This window comes from Podarcis gaigeae, assembly GCF_964106915.1.
Source record: "Podarcis gaigeae genome assembly, chromosome: 7".
NCBI lineage: Eukaryota > Metazoa > Chordata > Lepidosauria > Squamata > Lacertidae > Podarcis > Podarcis gaigeae.
Window position 1 is genome coordinate 54904700 of NC_139683.1, and position 21220 is coordinate 54925919.

General features: G+C 38.0%; 1 protein-coding gene and 1 long non-coding RNA gene across 2 annotated transcripts in view; one reads left to right on the forward strand and one right to left on the reverse strand.

The window, feature by feature from the left end:
• The window catches only part of LOC310848275, a 35091-nt gene extending 18454 nt beyond the window's left edge, over positions 1-16637 (reverse strand). Inside the window, exon 1 of the long non-coding RNA XR_014566262.1 lies at positions 16394-16637. This is a non-coding gene — a long non-coding RNA (uncharacterized lncRNA). The remainder of the gene's footprint in view (positions 1-16393) is intronic.
• Positions 1-21220, forward strand: part of ZNF407 (zinc finger protein 407) — a 331124-nt gene that overhangs the window by 250158 nt on the left and 59746 nt on the right. The gene's annotated exons all lie outside the window — the stretch shown is intronic.

The following is a 21220-nucleotide window of genomic DNA, read 5'->3' on the forward strand; positions in this document are numbered from 1 at the left end:
AGGCCTGTAATTTTTACCAAAAGAATCTTTAAAAAGATCTGCCAGCACAAATTGCTAACTATTAATTTAGCTAAGCACTTTAGAACTATTATCAAAAATATATAGCTCCTCTGCATTTCACATCTTTATATTTATGTAATGCATAACTGTGACTATATATTTTGCATTGATAATTAACAGCAAAATTATTATGCCCATACATTTTAAACACACCTTCTTCAGATAAAACTATAAACTGAAAATCACTGGAAATGGTGACATTAAATCTGATTTACCCTTAAGGTTTTCATTTTAAATCAATAATATAGTGAGCAAGTATAATAACAGCTAGACAACTTTCACCAAATTAATATATTGAAAAAGAGTCATGGCTGAAGTATGTGGGAGGGAGCAAGACTTATGTTTTGGTTTTATTACCAGGTTCTTTCTAATCTGCTTTAGGAAAACAGGCCAGATAATACTGAAAACTAGTACTGGCTTCGTGCAGTATTCAGCTCAGCAGTGTCACCTCAAGCAAGCCCTTGCATAGGTAAAATGCCAGACAGGCAATCAACAAGGAAAATTATCTACCTCAATATTAGTTTGGTGTGCTGTTCAACTTAGATTTTATCCCAGCTACATATATAACTAATTCTAAATAAATTTCATAGTGGCTCAAAGCAAGGATGGGCAACATAAGGCTGTTAAGGCATATCTGTCCACCAAGTCTTACTTTGTCATAGGAAAGTTCTTTCTTGCCCCCCCCCCCCAAATGATGTATTTGCTATAGACTAGAAGCACAAGGTTATGGGAGCCAGGAAAAAAAGTTTGTTGCTGCTTCTTGTCCTATAGTGATAACATTGTTAAATGTGAAATGGTGCAATTAATCAGTTAATCCATAGAAAACTTTGTGGTATCTAATGGTGACTTTCCTGGCAGCAGGGATTTTCTATGATCTCTCTGTGATTTGTTCTTCTCCTCCCCCCAATGCAGCACCCTACATTCTCTTTAAATCTGCTCTGTAGGAGTGGGGAAGATTTAGGGAGACATGGGGTGCTGCAGTGGAAAAGAGATAAGCAAGACTTGCCTCCATCCCTGTTCCACTCCCTTCCTTCCATTGGCTTTTAACATTGAATATCATCCCTTATATTTAAGGATAGTTGCATTGGATCAAACTTAATGGTATCACAAAGTGCTGTTTAGCAACTGTAAATCTGCTACAAGAAATGTACCAACCTCAGTATTTAACTTTCAATGTGTGTGACAGAAACACCTGTACAACTCTCTTTTTTCTTTTTTTGATCAAAGCAAAGCTATTTATGGACTATATGACTGCTTAAAATGCACACAGAAAGATTATTTGGCCTTCATAATGTAACATATGCTATATTCTATTTTTTTAACAAAACACCTTTTTTAAATGGTGTGAAGGAAAATAAAGTAGTATCCTTAAAATAAATTAAACTGCAATAGAGGGGAACCCTGACATGGATTCTGCCAGCTTAATTCCTTGAGGTAAAACAACGATGGAATTATTTAATAAATAATAGTTAACTGGTAATCAACATGTCATAATCAGCAATTCTGTCCCCAGCCCCAGCAATATTTTCTGTTCACTTTCTGTTAAAGGGCAAACAAAAAATGTGTTGGTGGTAGTTTTTTGCAGGACTTAACATTGTAAGGGAAACTCTAAAGTTCTGATCAAAACAAATCACACAAACTCAATACAATATACTATTTTATAGTACAGGCATACATACTTTTATTTGTATGCTGCTTCCCTCAGTTCAAACCATGCTCAAGGTGGTTTACAACATGAACAAATTCATAACTACTGTACAGCATAACTAAAGTACAGTGGTACCTCGGGTTACAAACGCTTCAGGTTACAGACTTTGCTAACCCAGAAATATTACCTCGGGTTAAGAACTTTGCTTCAGGATGAGAACAGAAATTGTGCAGCAGCAGCACAGTGGCAGCAGGAGGCCCCATTAGCTAAAGTGGTGCTTCAAGGTAAGAACAGTTTCAGGTTAAGAACAGACCTCCGGAACAAATTAACTACGTAACCAGAGGTACCACTGTGGTCAGATGTGCGGGGTATAAATTATTAAATTATTATTAAATTATTATAAACAATTAAAAAAGACACAAACCAAACAATGACATATTTCAGTGAGGCAAAAGCACCTGGGAGTGTGAAGTAGAGCCAGTATGGAGGTGTGTTCTGAGACCAGGATATAGAGGCCTGAAGGACCACATTCAGTCTCTGGTCCATTCCTGAATCCTGGCCTATAGCAATTGTCTGTCATTCCACAAGGTGGTGGAAGGGAGGTGGTTCACATGCAAGCATCTCCAGGGTGCGTACATGATTCCCAAAATCATGCCTTTAAAAATCTGATAAACTCCTCCAGATCTCACAAAGAAACACCATGGAAACCTCTGTTTTCTATATATGCCCTGCAGCCTTGTCACAAGATCACTGAGTGGATTTTGCCCTAGTCTTTACTTTTCTTCATATCTACTGTATGTGCAGCTATATTTAAGACTTGAACCAAGTCTCTGCAACACCCAGTGCTTTTTTTTAAAAAAAAATTAAATGTTTAGGGATACTCTCATTTTCCTAGTCATATTCCTCAATGAGGCCAAACTTAGATTCACAAAATATTTAGGGGTTTGCGTCCCACTTGCAACACCATTAATTTAGCATCCATAGATGTTAAGTAGTTTGGCATTGTATAAATGTAAATGGGGGGGGGGGGAGGAGCACATAAAAGTATTATCTACTTAACAACCCTGTTTTTATGTGCCGTTTCATACATCCAGCCAACTTACAATCCTGGTAGTTTGGTGCTGATGTTAAGACTCCTGTCAGGAATGTTGACACGAATTAGCACCATGGCATCAATCAGTTGGATTTGTTGATTTAAAATCATTTCATAAACTAAAACGATTCCCCAAAATAATTGGGGAACAGAGTTTTGATCAGTTATTTTAAATATAGGTACTAACAGAAATGCAAATGGTATGGATTATTTTACAGGTACTTCCTCAAACACTGCATAGTTAAAGTATGAAATTTGCTACCACAAGATACTACCATGTCCACCAGTGGCGTAGCGTGGGGGGTGCAGGGGGGGGCCAGCCGCACCAGGCGCAACATCTGTGGGTTAGGGTTAGGGGGCACAAATCCATGGGTTAGGGGGCACAAATTACTTGCCTTGCCCCGGGTGCTGACAACGCACGCTACGCCACTGATGTCCACAAGATAGCTTAACAAGTGGTTAAAGCTCACGGGGATTACAAAATCTCATGGAGGATAAGACTAACAATGACCTGTAGTCATTATAGCTATATGTGCTCTGAATACCAGCTGCCAGGGAGCATGAGTGGAAGATAGCTGTTTCTGTCATTCCTTGCTTGTGTGCTTCCCACAGCATCTGGTTAGCCATTGTGAGAATGTAAGATGGGCCTTTGGCTGGACCCAGCAAAGCTTTTCTTATCTTCATCTAAAATCAAAGAAAATACATTTCCATCAGTGCAGCTATTTTATTCACTGGCAATTTTATGTAGCTTTAATTAATCAATAAAATTCATACAATTAATCGACTAAGATGTCTTTATCGCCGCTGGAAAGGACTTTATTACCACTGTGAGTGTAATAGCTGTTGCAGAACTTTGGGGATTGTTTCCATAACTGAATGGATCCCCACATTAGGCTTTTACTCACTTGAGAGGCCTTGATAATCAGAGCTGCTATTCCGCTACTGGCATTAACTCTTTCAATTCCACGATAGTTATTAGCAACTGTAGACATGTAAAATAACTGCTTGATAGGTTTTTATGTGACCTACAAGGAAAATAAAATCGTGCTTATGCCACTGTCCATGTCTTCTTAATGTGTGGTGATAATTGTGTAGTAATAGCCTTTCCTTAATAGCTGGTATAGCTTTTCCAAATATCTTGTTTTAAAATTCTGGTCACTAGAGGAAGAAACTTAGCAACAGGAATTGGTATAGTCGGTGGTATTTTCATGGTATACTAGAAGGAAAATTGTATTAATTCTACTAACATCAGTAAAAAGATTGAGGTTTTCTTATTTCCACTAAATTTTGTGTATTTACTTTTAAAAAAAAGTTAGTAAGATATTGAAGAATTGTTTTATAGTTTCAAGCTTTTGTATGCAACTGTGCTATGCTCATCTACCAATACCAACATAAATTAGTATGCAACTCCGATTAGTCTTGAACTCGGATAGTCCCAGTATGTTGATATGTAGCACTTCCATAAAGGTGTTTCAGATTTTGCTTTCACTTTTTCTTCTTTGGGATTGGAGAGAATTGAACATGAGGAGAAGAGAGTTTATACGTATATCAAATTTCCTTCTCTGCGTATACTGTAATGTTTTACTGTTGCTATGGCCATTGGCTAATGTGAATAAAGTTTTATCTCTCAAAGTGGTGCCTCAGGTTCAAAACAGTTTCAGGTTAAGAATGGACCTCCGGAATGAATTAAGTTCTTAACCAGAGGTACCACTGTATCTGAAATTGAATTATTATGGTAGCATGTCATGTCTGAATCAGTGTCCCTTAAATCTTACTGCCTGCTCCTCACATTGTCCCATCAGCTACCTAACTGTGTGAAAATTACAATAAGATTCCATCTATGTCCTTCGTAATGACCACTGCCAGAAACAGAATGTTGGACTAGATCAGGGGTCAGCAACCTTTTTCAGCCATGGGCTGGTGCACTGTCCCTCAGACCTTGTGGGGGGGCTGGACTATATATTTTTTTTTTGGGGGGGGGGGGAATGAACGAATTCCTATGCTCCGCAAATAACCCAGAGATGCATTTTAAATAAAAGCACACATTCTACTCATGTAAAAACGTCCTGATTCCCAGACCGTCTGCAGGCCAGATTGAGAAGGTGAATGGGCCGCATTCGGCCTCTGGGCCTTAGGTTGCCTACCCCTGGACTAGATAGACTTGTGGTTTGATCCAGTAGGGCTTGTCAGTCCTTTCTATGAACATAGGCTATACACAAAGCCTTGAACACTTCTGCAGATGTATACATGTATAGAGCATACAGAATGTTGGCTGTCATGGAAACTTCTTTCCATGATCCCAAATCACATTGATTGGTGCCACACATGTATGATAGTTTCCTAGGCATGTCTACATCAAGGCCAGGCGTTAGGGTACCTTTGACCTGCCAGATGTTACTAAAGCCCCATCAGCCCCAACATTCATGGCCAATGACCAAGGATGATGGGAGTTGTAGTTCAGCAACATCTGGGGGGACAAAGTTCCCCACACCTGTCTTTTGACATCATCAGGAACCTTCAGCAGTCTGGAGGCCTTTCAAACCTTTTTTTTTAGCTCCAGATTGAAGTCTACATACTGCATGCATACTCTTACATGGGACCCAGGAAAGAACCCACAAATTAGGAAGTTGATCTCAGTTCAGCCTAAATTGATCTAATCACTCATTTTCAAATGTTCAGTGGTATAACACTGATGAATACCAATTGTAGTACAGTTTTACTTGGCAAGAACAACATTTCTTTCCCAATAATGTGAGTAGCCTAAAATTACCATCATCAATGAGAATGCTAATGAAACCTTATTTTTCTTGTAATTTTAAACTGCAAGCAGGTCTTTGGGGCATAATAAGATGATAACACACACTATCTGCTTTAATAAGTAATGTACAGAATAAAAATAGTGTCTGATAATAATGTATTTTGATATCTTTTAGTGGATTCCCCCCTCCCTCCCCCCAGTGAAATGTTATTGCCTACGGTAGTCTCAAACACAGATGAAGCCAGGGCTCAGTTGATAAACAGGAGGGCTTCCTCTTTTATACTACTGTGTATTGTCTAACATAGGGTTATTTTGTTGACTAATTGCCAGCGAATTTTTATTTATGCTTTTTAATTAACCATTACATTTTAAATACCTCACATAAATTTGCAATCTACTCTTGGAGGGGGTTACTGCTTCAACTTATAATGTTTTAGCATGGAGAGACATGACAATATTATAATTCATCAGAGCCCTGCACCCCATTTTTTTCATGCTGCTCTCCTCACCATTTTTATCACTTCTGCAAAAGGGATGCCTCGTTTAAGCCTCCTTTGCATTATGACTAGCAGACTTCTCTCTAGCAGTAAGCATTGGTAGGTTGTTCCCTGATGTCTCATAGAATAACATATTGTGGCTAAGGACTGTTTAACTCTTATATATTTTTATGGCTAATAATGAAAACACTTCAGAACACACTCACCTTTAATTCCTGTGGTATTATTTGAGCAACGAATCAAATACTTAGGCTGCAATCCTGTACTTGCTTTCCTGGGAATAAGCTCCATTGAACTTAATGAGTCTTATTTCTGAGCAGACATGTATAGGATTATGCTGTCAGTAACCTTTCAGTTGGGTCAATTATCCTCTGTCCCAATTCCAGTCCTTTGACACAAGTTATTTGTGTTTATTTCTTTTAATCTTTTAATATTAGTGAACTTTCTTCCACCTTATTTCCATCAATATTGAAATACCAAAGGTCCAACCATAGCAGGTTGATTACACACTTGTTACCTGTAATTCAATACAGCAGCACCCTGTTTACAGCGTCCAGATTTCCTGTGCTGTCAGTTAGAGCAATCAGCACAAAAACCAGGAGCTTTTGGAACTAAATAAACAATGAGAAAAAACATTCGGGGCTGCCAGTAACCCTTCACAGGTAATTTAACAGCCTTTGACTACAAGGCATCAGTTGTTGTAGATGTCTGCCGAGTATGAAATCTGACATTCTGCCTTGCCATGTTCTGCCAATAGGAAAATACGTAATCTCTTGCTGAGGTTCACTGGAGCCCCTTTAGTGCATTGTGCTTTCACATTGAACCTAAGTGGTTTTATTATGACAGACATCGGCACTTGCATTCTGTCACACGTGTGTCATGTAATCTCTCAGTACGATACATCAAGTTATTTAAAATTTGGTGATGACCTAAATTGGTGTAGCCCCCCCTCCCCCGTGTTAATTGTTTTCCTTTAGAAAATTTTAAGAATCACCTATTTCTGTCTTGGCAATCCCAAATTGCTTTTGTTTTTGTTTTTTTGTTTTTGAATTGTTCCTGAAAGGTTTAACTACTAAACCAGAGGAAAATGAGGGTCAGTTCATCTGCACGTGATAACTGACAAAAGCAGCTATGATGCAGCAGTTACTGTTGCTTTTCAAGTCTGTATCTTTATTCATAGTAATTCCATATGCACTTTAAAATGTCCCCAGCATGTTTGGGGCAAAATGGCCTTTTTAAAAGAATAGTCTTTAAAAATGAGAAAACTTTCGGTGCTTGCTCTTGCCTCAAAATAAATATGGGGCATAGACTCAATATTATTTATAGAGACTTCGTTTTTTGAGGTTGGGACAGATCCTTGATGGCAGATTTTAATTTTACAGAGTTTTTTTAGGAGGGTTTGGGTTCTCAGTTATGGCTTCTTCATCCCAGAATTCTGTGTGTGCTAACTGATATATGAAGCACATGAGAGCCACTTACTCAGCCTGTGGTCCACATCTCAGAACTGAGTCCACAAGGAAGATGTCATTGTTTTCCCCTACCACCCCTTATCTAATGCTTATTTCCCCTAAATTGATTTCTGAATTTTGAATTTTATTGTTATTCATGTTTTTCTACTGTATTTTATGCTGCTTTTACAATTAAGTGTTTTAAATTTGTTGTTAGCCGCTCTGAGCCCGGTTTTTAAACCGGGAAGGGCGGGGTATAAATAATAATTCTTATTCTTCTTCGCCCCTGTTCTGTGTAACGTCTTGCATGATTAAGAGTTCGAGAGAACCTGAAAGTTTTCCATACTTTTGTCCCAAGAAGGGTATTGCTCAACTCTGGATTTTGGAGGGGGTATTTCTTCCTCCAATTTATGTATTGGAGAACTATTTCCACAAGTACATTCTCAAATACATTGCCCTTGTGGTTTTGTGGTGTGACTTTTATATAGTGGAATAATTAGTGTTACAGTGGTACCTCGGGTTAAGTACTTAATTCGTTCCGGAGGTCCGTTCTTAACCTGAAACTTTTCTTAACCTGAAGCACCACTTTAGCTAATGGGGCCTCCCGATGCCGCCGCACGATTTCTTTTCTCATCCTGAAGCAAAGTTCTTAACCCAAGGTACTATTTCTGGGTTAGCGGAGTCTGTAACCTGAAGCGTATGTAACCTGAGGTACCACTGTATTTTCAGAAGCCTTTGTGCTTATGCATTTCTATTTTACCTGATTCACATTCAGATACATTTGACAACTTTGCTGATTTTCTACAACTGGTTTTGTGGTGTGTGTTTTTTAATTTAAGCCTTTGTATATGAATTAAAGCAGACAAGAAACATCTGTGAGGATAAGAGGGTAGAGACGCAAATCCATCTAGGGGAGCATGAGGTACATTCATGTCTTATTTTAGTAGTCATGTGGCATTGTAATAGAAGAAGGGAACTGCACCATCTATAAATAATCTGGAGCAGTTTCTACAGTATTTCAGTAATCGGCCCAGTAGCTATAGCATACACAAAGGAAATATCGATACAAATCAGTAAACTAATCTATCAGCTAGGGATACATTTTAGCTGTGTGCTCAAACACTGCAGAGACATCATTTAATAAGACAGAATAGTAGATGAGTTTCCTTTTTATCCCATGTTATTTACACCCTATAGACTTTTTTTAAAAATTTAATAAATAAACAAATCCCTTTCTATAAAATATGTGCACAAATCCTTGTAAATTCCCCTGTATAAACTCCAGAGCATTCTGGACACTTTGAGACTTCTTGCCCCAATCCTGGAAAGAGCAGGTTTGGGCGTGAAAAGGAAGCCTGAAATAAAAAGAAGTAGACTAGATGTTGGAGCTCTGTGCTTGCACGAGAGTTTCCAAGCTCAAAAAAGTTGCTTGATGAGGATACCACAATGTGTTTTCTATCCATTTCTTAGCTAGACATAAAGGAGGGATGAAGCACCTGCAATTTCAGCAGCATGCGGTAGCACATTGCTCATTCACATTAAACCATAGTTTATCTGTGGTTTAATGTGACATACCAGAACGTAGAGTGCTATTTGGATAAAACTACTTCTGTTCACTATTTGCTTGCAATGTTTTCTCCTACAAAACTGCAAGTACTTGTTAAGAAGAAACCAAGAACTGTTTGTGGTTTCTTTTTGGATAGTGTACATTTATGATTTACTACTTCAGTCAGTTTATAAAAGATCTAGATGTTTATTTATATAAAGTATTTATATTGTTCCATTGTACCACATATCCCTTTCCAAACCAAACACCAATAAAAAAGAATCTATTGCAATAAAACAAGAAACCAATCCAGTAGCCAAGGACAATCAATAAATAAACAAACAAAACACAAACTAAGTACCAGTCCAGTGTTACCAAAAGCTTGGACAAACAAATGTTTTCGTTGGCTGCTAAAAATTAACAATGTAAACATAATAAATATAGTAAAAGCGAGCCTTCCTTTCCTTTCCTTTCCTTTCCATTCCTTTCCTTTCCTTTCCCTCCTTCCTTCCTTCCTTCCTTCCTTCCTTCCTTTCTTGGTTAGAAGTATTTCTAAGACTGGATGCCACAATGAAGTTGGGGAAGCACCACCAGCAAAGTCGCAGCAACTGTTCTTAAGATACTAGCAGATTTTATGTAAAGTTTAGTTGTTTCTTTTGTTCCAAAATAGCATACTTAAAATAGCCATCCTAAAAGCGGCCTGAAAAATCAGACTATCTTTGTACTTATGGGTGCATGTATTTTGGTGCCTAGAATTTCCATGGGTCTAACATCAGTTCCTAATTTATTAAACCATAGTTTAACAACCAGTTAGCAAACTGATGTTAAGCTACTCTTCACCATTCTGTCCACAACATTGTTTAATTGTGTTTTAATCAAACAATGATATAAACTTCAAGGAAGGAATGAGGCTTGGGGAAGGGCAAATAGGGAGTACACTCATTCTTCCCAGCGGCTAAACTATGGTATGGCAGGCTGGGAATTGAGCATCCAAATTGGGCAGTTGTGATAGACGAAAACTGTTAGTACTGATTTACATAGTACTACATTATATGCCCATTTCAAAGACCACAGTCATCTTACATTAACTTCTGTTTTTTAAAAGAAATCATATAAATTTCCAAATACAATTTGGCCATACCCCAAAAAGACTCCAATCTAAATCCAAGTTAGGAGACAGCAGGTGGATAAAACGAAAAATGGAGAGAAGAAAACAATGAGACAATACTGTTTAACATAATAGGCTGTGGATTTGACATGCCAGCTGCCTGGCTATCATTAGGATTTTTTTATAGGCATCACAATAAACTTTCAAGGAGCAATTTGAAGGAGGACAATCTGGTTTGCAAAACGAACCATTGATGCACATTGTCATTGTCACAGTTTGGAAACCATAAGCACTGAATAGAAAGTATACAGTTAAATTAGAACATACTAAATTTAATTTTCAATCTATAATTTAAGCCAGTCGTCCTATGTTGAACCATGTGAAGGAGACGAGAAAGACAAGTAGCCAGTACTTGTAAACTCAGGTGTAGCATGTTCTAAGAAATAACAAGTGTGGGTCAGATCCTTAATACAAGACTTATTAATGCTTGGATGCAGTGATGTTTAGGATGGGAGTATATAAACTGAAGCTCAGAAAAGATGAAGATACTGATGGTAGGGGGGCCCAACTGAGCATTGGAAAGGTGGTTTGCACATTCTGGATGGCACACAAGGACACATTTGTGTGTGTGGTAGTGGAACAGTTTATCTAAGACTGCAGCCCTTATCCCACTTAACTGAAAGGAAGCCCCATTAGGAAATACTTTTGAGTAGATACAGGATTGCAGCCTAAATTTGCTTTCTGCTGAGGGATGTTACTGGTGTCTTTGGTGCAGTTCTGGACATGAAAATTGAGTTCAGGTATTCTTTTAAAAAGGATATTGCAGGAAATGTTTTGCGTGATTCTTACAGGTCCATTGAAGAGAGAGGTTCAAGTATCTGTTCTATACAGTGACCCCCAAGACTACTTCTATACAGATAAAAATGTCTTTAAAAATAAATACACAAATAAAATGAGTTGGGAAAATGCTTTTATCCCTGTGGTTCTGTCAGCTGATCTTATCTGAGGAAAAATTACCCCAATCAAACTGAGCTTGCTTTCCTAAGTTTTAAAGAAAAAGAAAATATGGTTGATGTTGGGTTTCAAGAGTTAAATGTCTTTTAGCACTAACATTATATGTCAGAAATTTATTTTCACATAGAACTGTGTTAGATGTTCTGTCCCTTTGCCTCCTTCTGAAATGTGAGCTTTATAAAAATTCTTTGGAAACAAAACATTGAGGCTATATTTTTCTAGATCATTTTAATGTAAGTTTAGTATCACTGTGGAGATTTCTAAGACCTCTTAGAGAAGTTTCAGAGTTAGCAGTTAACAGTTTGCCTCAAAGTACTGTTCATGATGTATTTATATAGGAGCCAGAAATATTATAGCTGTTACTATGTGAGTTGTTTCCCCCTTTTTCTGGATTCCAGTGTTCATGAATTCCTACTTTTAAATGTGTGGTTAGTTTTACTGAAGCCATTGTGGTTACCAAATACTGGCGTTTGCCAGATACCTCATATTTGTAACTGTAGCTGGAATTCTACAAAATGGTGGTAAGATATTCCTTTACATCCAGAGTCCCATAGGTCTAAGCTTGGATAATACAGAGTAAGACATAGCTGTGCTTGTTTTATTTAATCCCCTCATTCCTCTCTCACAATAGGCCCTATACAGACATTCATACCTCACACAATTCATATCACATTAGGGGAAAAGTAGGGCTGTGCTGTTCCCCGTACTCACTCCATCTAGTCACCAGCTCTGACACCTTCCACATACATGTTGAGGAAATGTCTTGAGCAGACAACTGCTCTACACTGACAGGCTTCTTATGCAGTTTAGAACCTGGATAGTGCAGAATGGTCTGCAGATGGTGGTTATGCTGGCCCTTTTTTCCACTCAAATGATTCTAACTGTGCAAGTTTTGAATGCATCTGTAGGACTCCTGACCTTTTTCAGTGAGATCTTCTGTGGCTGAAGAGGACAGCCATGTGCATGTGCTACTGTCATGGCTGCCCTAATATTGAATAGTTACAGGTAGTAACTGATGTCAGAAATCTGTCTTGTGATTTATGACATCAGGAATCACAAGACAGAGAAACCAGTAGGAGAACACTTCAATCTCCCAGGACATTCTATACAAGATCTCAAAATAGCTGTCATATTACAAAAGAATTTCAGAAATAGACTGGAAAGAGAAGTTGCTGAATTGCAACTTATCACCAAACTTAAAACTATGGAGAAACCTTGTCTGAATAGAGACAATGGATTCTTATCTCATTATACATGATAAAGCTATTTTTAGCCATCTCACCCCTTGCTTTTTCCTGTAAGACCAATTTCAGTCATTAACAGCCGTCAACAGGTTTACCACACCTATCAGCCAATCACCGATGCCCACCACCCTTCTGAGTAATACTATATATGAGAGTCTGGTGACTTCTGTTTCAGTGTATCTGAAGAAGTGTGCATGCACACGAAAGCTCATACCAATAACAAACTTAGTTTGTCTCTAAGATGCTACTGGAAGGAATTTTTTTATTTTGTTTCGACTAATATTGAATGTTTGGTGGCTGGATTGATAAGTACTCACTTTGGTCTTTGGGTGTTTACCTCTGTATGGAAGTTGAAGTAAAGAAAAGAAGGAAGAAGAATGAGCATTGGCCGAAGGATCGGCCCCTGTACCTGTCCCAGGCCATACCCCTGCTGGCAGCCCATTGGCCTGCCAGGCAGGGGCGAGCCAAAGACACCCGCTTACCAGGTGGGTGGCACCTGGCCAGGTAAGCCCCTCATGGGGTCGCAAACTCCACCTACCTGTTAGGAGGGGGTGAGCGGGAATTGTAAAAAGTCTTTGGAAAACGTTTCCCTATTTTTAAAGTCTTCATGAAATACAAAGGAAGCGTGTAAAAAAACCCAACTGCTTTCCCTTCCTTTAAACCATAATAGGATGACCAAGAAGCAACTTAGAGATTTTCTTCTACCTTTTAAATCCATTGCTGAATCAGAAGACAAAACAAACTATAGATGTGCAACACAGCAATCTGGCAGAAGCTGCCATTTGTCATCACCCAGTTCAGTTATAACTTGAATTTGTTTTTGTTATTTTCTGATGCCCCACCCTTTACCTTATGAGAGCCCAGGGTGGCTGATAATAATAGAAAAATACAACATTAAAAACAAAAGCAGAACCACAATGAAAAACAGAAATAATAATAATAATAATAATCATCATCATCATCATCATCAAAACTACGTTATAAAAATAGTGCCTCTTCTGTTTTACTCCAAAGCCTTCCTGGAACAAGAAAAACTGGTTTTAAATTGTGTTCTGAATGAACATATAGTGTGGGGCACAATCTGATCTCTGCGGGAATGGAGTTCATTAGCACCTGGTGGTGTCACTGGTGAGAAGATCCTGTTTCTTGTTGTGACACCCAGACCATATTACCCAAGGGTCTACCCTTACAAGCAGGGTCTACCCTGAAGATCACAAAACTTTAATTGGGCTGCTGGGCAAAGTACTCCTTCGCACACTTGGGTTCAAAGCTTACTAGGGTTTTAAATGCTAATTGGGCCCAGTCCAGGTGCTCACCAGCAGCTAGTGAACTGCTTTCTGGAATGGTATAATATAATCCCATCTCACCATCTTACACATTCTATGGGCATCTTCCATACAATTTTCACGATATATAAGTACCCTGGAAACCCTAAACCAAGTGTGTCAATAGTCAGCTACAGGCACAGCTGTAAAATGAAGAAGTTAATAAATATACAAACATCACTCTATTCCAGTGTTTCCCAACCTTGTGCCTCCAGATGTTTTTGACCTACAACTCCCATCATCCCTGACCACTGGTCTTGCTAGCTAGGGATGATGGGAGTTGTAGGCCAAAAACATCTGGAGGCACAAGGTTGGGAAACACTGCTCTATTCAACAGAATAGAGTTCTGTCATATCTTCTGGGCCATGTGGGATCTTCTCAAGGATTTTGTGTGTGTGTTATGAAGTGCTAATTTTTCATTAGAGAGTTACTTAAAAGACAGACAGATGCCACATGAAACTAATGACAGCTAACAATGCAGTGTTATTGACAAAACATGAGTCTATCAAGATATCAGCATTGTTTAACTACTTTTAACTAAAGATGTGAAGTTCATGCTAACGCTTTAAAAATACGCGTATTTTGTGGTTTAAAGAGCAGGAGATACCTGGTTTTGATGATAGATTCTAGAATTAGACAAATGATTATAAGCCTACAAGTTTGATTCTGAGTCACAACATTCTTTTTGGCAATGACACATCTGCTTTCTGTACCATAACTGTTGCAAAAACAATATAATCACACACAAAAAAACATTTATTGCAATCAAAATGTAAAATTTCCCAAGTACTGCGCTTTGGACTGCAGATATAGTTGATATTGACAGCAAAGTATTGGAGAAATAGTCAGAAAGGCCAACAGGATTGGCCTGCCAATTGGTAAAATAGCCAGTAGCAGTTTTTGAAGTGTGAATGTGTGAGATCTGATTTCAGTATGCACAAATGCACAAGTGAAAGGTCAGGAAATTTAGTTTGCTGCCTGTGTCTTTGTGCTGATTGCGATTATGGATGTTTCAGGTTATATGCCTCATTCAATCAAATACACATAAATTCATTCGTAATGTGACTTCATACTATTTGTATGCAATAGCTGCCTGACAAATCAGACTCTTTGGATGAAAGCCACTCTATGTAATGCTGCTGCATCCATATTAGCCATGCTCCAAGATGCCAAATGCACATGGGGGTATGTCAGCTTCCTCCTGGTGGTAGCCTCCTGTGACCCTTCAAAAGACAATTCAAAGGTAATGGTCCTCTAGTGCAACTAGGTGGCCACTTAATGCTTTACCCAAAAAGAGAAAATGGTCGTTAAAATTATTGGACTTAGCTGAGATGGCGAAGTTAACGTGTTTAAGTGGAGAAAAATCATTGTTGATATTTTCTAAGGATTGGAAACACTTTGTGGACTTTTTGTGTGAAAAAGAAAATGAACCTGTTATCTCAGGGTTTGAGGATTGAAGAAAATGGTAATTTATAGAAAGTAGAATATTTGAGTGTTACCTTGGAGTGGATGTTTTGAATTATTTTCTATATATAGCTGACTGATTAAGAATCGGAAGTTCTTTTCTTCCACCCTCTTTTTTCTTTTTCTTTTTGTTTGTGCTTTTATTTAGATTAGTTTCTTTATCTTTGATATTCTAAAAGGATATTGGATATTGATCTTTGTATATCTTTTTTCAAACTTTAATAAAATCTATTGGGAAAAGAAAAACGTATCACCGAAAAAGAGGGCAAAATAGAACACCTATGTACATAAAATTTGTTTGCACTAATTTGGAATCATATAATTGTAGAGTTAGAAGGGACTCCAAGGGTCATCTAGTCCAACCACCTGCAATGCAGGAATCACAGCTAAAGAATCCTTGACAGATGGCCATCCAGCCTCTGTTTGAAAACCTCCAACGAGGGAGAGTCCACATGGTTCTTTATCTTTAACTCAGACTTGGACCACACAGTTGTTCAAACTGAGGATTGTCAAACAGTTTATTCTGTAAGGTGGACATCCTGGGTGCAGCTTCCTATGAGACACAAAGAGCTGCTGCTAGAAGTGTAAACATGAAAGTGTTTTGTGGGCTTCTCTAGCTCCCAGGAATTACTATCATCTACTTCCCAGTTCTGTGGTCGTATAATAAAAGTTGCTGTATTAGCTTGTACCTTGATGGTTGGTTTTAGTTTAGTTTTTGGGAAATCCATCCTCTGAATGGGCTTGGCTGCCATGCCAAACCAGATCTCCCTCCACATCCTTAGCATCTCTTTCAGTGAATAATAATAAAAAGGAACATTTCATAACTCTGCTACAGTTCATCTTAAATTTGAGCAGACATCTTTATGAATGGTTTTGGTTTTCAGAATACATTAAGACATGTAATTTGAATGAATGCAAATGCTGGCATGTTTGACCTGGTTTTAACTAACTGGATCTTGTGATCCTCTCATAGAAGCATTGGGCAAAAGGTGACTTTCCTGCTTCACCCCCCTTTCAGCCGCCCAAGACCCATAAAGGGTGCCTTAAGAATTAGGGGATCATGCTGAATGAGGTGAGTTTGTGATCTTTCTAGTTCACCCCAATAAGCAGGGTCCTTTAACCCATGCAGAACCTTTTTGGGAGGCTGCTGGGAGAGGGAGGGATAGAAAAGCTATTTTTCACCCATACCATGAGTTGATCTCTGGGTCCAAGCCGTTGACTTTATTTTCAGCATAGGGCGGAGAATGGGACTATCTTTGACCATGGTGTTCTGACCATGAGGAAGAGAGTTGGGAAGAATGGAGGAAGTCAATGTGTAGAACAAAATTGACTAGTTAAAAGAAACCATATTTTTCAACAAGGTTCTTTAGAAACTTATCAGCTCTTTAGCATCAATAATTTTTGTATCATTAGGAGATTTTGTACCTTTTGCTTAATATTTAAATCATTTTCCAATTCAAAATACATCATGGCCTCTTATTTGGGCCGGGAAAGTAGAGAGAAGTGTATTTATGACCTAGGGAACAAAACCCAGCAAACAGAGACAAGGCAGAATATTAAATCTTTGAAATGAATACGATGTGACGGGAGAGATATGTAATCAAGGAAAGCAGATGATTTTTTATTTATTTAATCATTAAGAAGAGATTAAGCAGTCTCCTGAAAAATAATACTTGCTGTATTTTAAGGATACAGTTCTTACATATTTTGATTACTTCTAATCTACTATGATCATTATATTAAAAAAAAAACAGCCAGAGGTTCTGAATGAGGATTGACATGGAGTGACTGGATCATAAATTGCTCTCAGAGGATATTGGGTGAGAGGCGGGTAAAGATAAACATGCAAGATACCAGTCACAAATATTGTTCAAAACCTCTCTGATCAATAGCATTAAAAATCTTGCCCAAAACTGAGTCATCTCTTCAATATTCATTGGAATACTTTATGCCCCCCATAGCTATTTTCAGAGTATGAGTTAAAAAAAATGTTTGACCTGGTCTTTTTTTCATGAGAGTGTCCACTGAATGGACAATACCTCAAATGAGTGGGGTTGTGAATCCATCCACACCTGGTTTGGGCTCTCAGTTAGAGCTTAGGGTTTGGGGGGAAAGTGTTCACGATAGAATATATATTACTATTGGTGCATCATGGCTACTACATCCCAGGATTATATTCTAAGGATTTTTCAATTCAGCAAATTGCACGTGCTTTACATAGTACAGCAGTTTGCACCAATAAAATACTGGTGTCCACTTGCCTTTTATGGTAGTGATGGAAAGCTCAATTCATAGAGGCTACTTCAGATGCTGCAGTGTGAAGAGAGGTAACCTGAAATCTTTAACCCAGACTTGCCTCAGACACCTGTTCAAACAAAGGACATGTAGCAAAAGGGGCAGTCAGTTGATCTCCCTAATAGCTATTTGCCACAAAAATACCCTGCATTCCCATGATAATGTCCTGCATCCCTTGCAGCTCAAGGACAATTCCTAAAGCTGCCTCAGTACTTAATTGTTGTTATTCCCCAAAGCTCTAGGGCAAATATAATAGACAAAAGTTAGACAGTAACGTATCCAGGCCTCTGCCCCAAGATAAAAATACATTCCCTTCTACAATACAGTTTCACTATGGAGGGTGTTGGGGGAAGTGCTCAATGCTGAATATCTCTCATTATTACTACTTATATCCCAACATCTTGAAAATGGATAAGCTATCCATTTTGCCAGTGATAGGGCCATGGTACTCACTCCTAGAATAGCAATCCCTGCACATCAGCTGGTATGAGATCATGCTGCAAGACTGTTCTTAATACTGTACTGTGTCATGGAGCCATGGCTTATCAATCCACATGAGTCAGAGTGGGTATAGTATTGGAGCAGGGAGACCAGGTTTCAAATCTCCTCTTGGTCATCTTCATTGGGTGAACCTGAACCAGTCGCAGCCTAATGTACCTCACAGGGTTATTCTGAGGATAAAATGGGGAAGGGAAGAGCTATGCATGTCACCTTGAGCTCCTTGGCGGAAAAGGATATAAATGTAATCATTTAAAAATATTAATTTATATCCTTGTAAATTGATGAGAGATTTTGTTTAATTTGGGGGATGCTAATTGTTTTCACTGCACTCTGTATTTTGTCAGAACCAGGCCTACCAGCAGATAGAAGAAGTCACTATAGGTAGAGATTCTGGGATGTCATGAGAAAGGAGAATTTTTTTAGTAATTTAATTTACTGTTGTATTTCACTATTGCAAAGGGGGAAAGGCATGTGGGATTTTCTGCCTCAGGCACCAAAATAACTTGGCTGGCCTTGGGCACTGTGCACCTTGCCTGGGCAGAGGTAGGGAGATGATGAGCATATTCTGCTTCATCTTAAGCAGCAAACATCTTGGGCTGGCTCTATGGGTTGTATTCAGTGTACTCAGACCAGTTCCATTAAAATTAATGGACCTAAGTTAGTTCTGAAAACAAATTTCAGTGGGTCTTCTTTTGGGTAAAGTCTAGTGATTACAACCCTATGGTTTATTGTTGCAAGGATCTTGAAGATAGCAATAGGAATTTGGGCGTTATAATAGCAGGAACAACTAAAGAAGAAATGACAAAGTGACTTCATTAAGAGCTATGGCTGTTGATGGCTGTTGGCCACATCATCTACATAAAAGATCTGTTCTTACCTAGTTCCTTTTACAATGATTTTTTAAAAGGTGGTATGGCACCTCTAATATCAGGCATAAAATCAACCCCACCCCCATATTATTATTATTACCAACTGCCAGAGTTATAGAGGCTTATACTAGATTTAGAAGTGAAAAGCCTTTACAGTTGAATAAAATGAGATAAAATAAAATAGTGAATACTGCTGCCAATATTCTTTAAAAACCAGTTTAAGAGCATCCATGAGAAAAGAAGACATCTGAGCAATCATTATGATAAACACATCAGGGCAAAAATATTATTTTATTTCATGCTGTTTGGAAGTGAAGATTGGTGCAATCCATATTTGTGAGGTACCATGATATTTATATCCTTCTACCTGCTGTGTGATGGAGAGAGGACATAAAGGTGGCATACCTAAGGACAATGATAAAAATCCCCTTCATATAATATGCAATGCGCTGATTACAGGCCACTAGAGTATAGGTTGAATTGCATCACTGATGAATAGTCAAGGGACTCAGTTAACAAAATCAGTGCCTTTAAAGTCTTTAATGATCAGGGCAAAATGAATGAAAGCATTTGTCACTATTACAATGGTTGTTAGAACATGCTAATTACGTATTAGCTTAATTATTACCATATGATCGTTTACAATAATTATTAAATTTTGTTCTTTGATTTTTTTTAAAAAATTGACCAAGTTTTACAAGTCAAATAGTTTTCTAGAAAAAATGAATTATAATGCTTTTAGATTTGCTTATTTTGTTGTTATTTGATGGCAGAGGACTTTTAAACTAAGCTGAAACTTTGTTGAGAAATCATTACAAACACAAGCATCCTCTCAAAAATCCCAGCTCCACAAGCACCTCTTTTCATTACCATAGATTCACTCAACAATCAATGAATCGTAAAAAAAAGCAACAACCTCTATATTATACCCAAATTACGTACTATAACCATGTTTTTTAAAATATTTTCCTTCAGATCTATGTGTTCTAACTATTAATACTGATAGACTCCGGAGTAATAGTGTCATGTATTAAATATATGTCTTATATATCTCTAGTAGATCTACTGTTTAGGTAGGTAAAGGTAAAAGTACCCCTGATCGTTAGGTCCAGTCACGGATGACTCTGAGGTTGCGGCGCTCATCTTGCTCTATAGGCCGAGGGAGCCGGTGTTTGTCCGCAGACAGCTTCCAGGTCACTATGACAAATGCATAGTCAAGTCTAATGAGGCATGTACCATAAATTTCCTTATAAAATGAATGGAATGTTCCTCTTCTAATCAAATATTGTATCTAGTTTCTGCAAGAAAACATACCTAGGATCAGAGTTTCCAACCAGCACCCACCTGGGTAGAGGTTTTGCATGCTAGATTCTCATTATGGAGATCTGGTATGCCACATAATGTTTATGCCATATAATGTTTCCCTCTGTCTTTTTCTGGTCATCCCAGAACAGGATAGGTGACATTGGTTAACATGGCCACTTAAGGTGATGAAAAGGAGATCTTCCCTTTGGTTAGAAGTTATTATAATAAGTCTACCACATATATGAACAATAAGCACATTTTGTATACTTTACTCTTCTTTTTTAAAAATTGTGCTTTCATTACCAGAAGCTAGAAATCAATGCAGGTTTCCCTCCCTCCCCCTTTCTGATCATTAAAAGGATGGTTTATCTTTATATGGATCTTTAATTTTAATAAGCTAATAATTCTGATTTTAGCTACTATTATCTTAATAGCTAAGCAGTCTCAAACATTTCTTCTGCTAATTTCTTTGGATAGCTTTAGCCATCTTATCAACCTGAGTGAATGTTGCTGCATGGTGAACTCTACTGGGAAAAATAGGCTAACGTGTCAAGGGCATTGCAGATGTTTTGGATTGGTGCTGTTTGCCAATGTTAAGGATACACTGTGTGATTTTCATTAGAAGTTCTCATGCTGCTTTCCCACTCCCCACCCTTCTCCTTCTCCAGTGTTGTGGAATTTTGATAAAAAATACTGATTAGCTTGTTAATTAATCAGCTGTGCTAGATTTGATAAAGAATTGAATCTCTGTTGGGTTGATGGTTTTGTTGGAAAGATGTTTTCATTGCTACATGTTAGAGTGCCCTAATTATTTTATCATATTGTTTGGTTAATCAAAAGGATGGGGGGGATATTCAAATAGTTTAGATAAAGAAATATGTATCCTAAAGTCAGATACTCTGCGTTCTTTAGGTTCCAATCTCCACCTTCATCCACATTCTTTTAATAATTATGGTAAGGACAGTGAAGAGAACTGATTCTATCTCATTTGAGATTCAGAATTAGGTTACATCTACTCTTAGATTAAGATTTTTTAAGGTTCAAA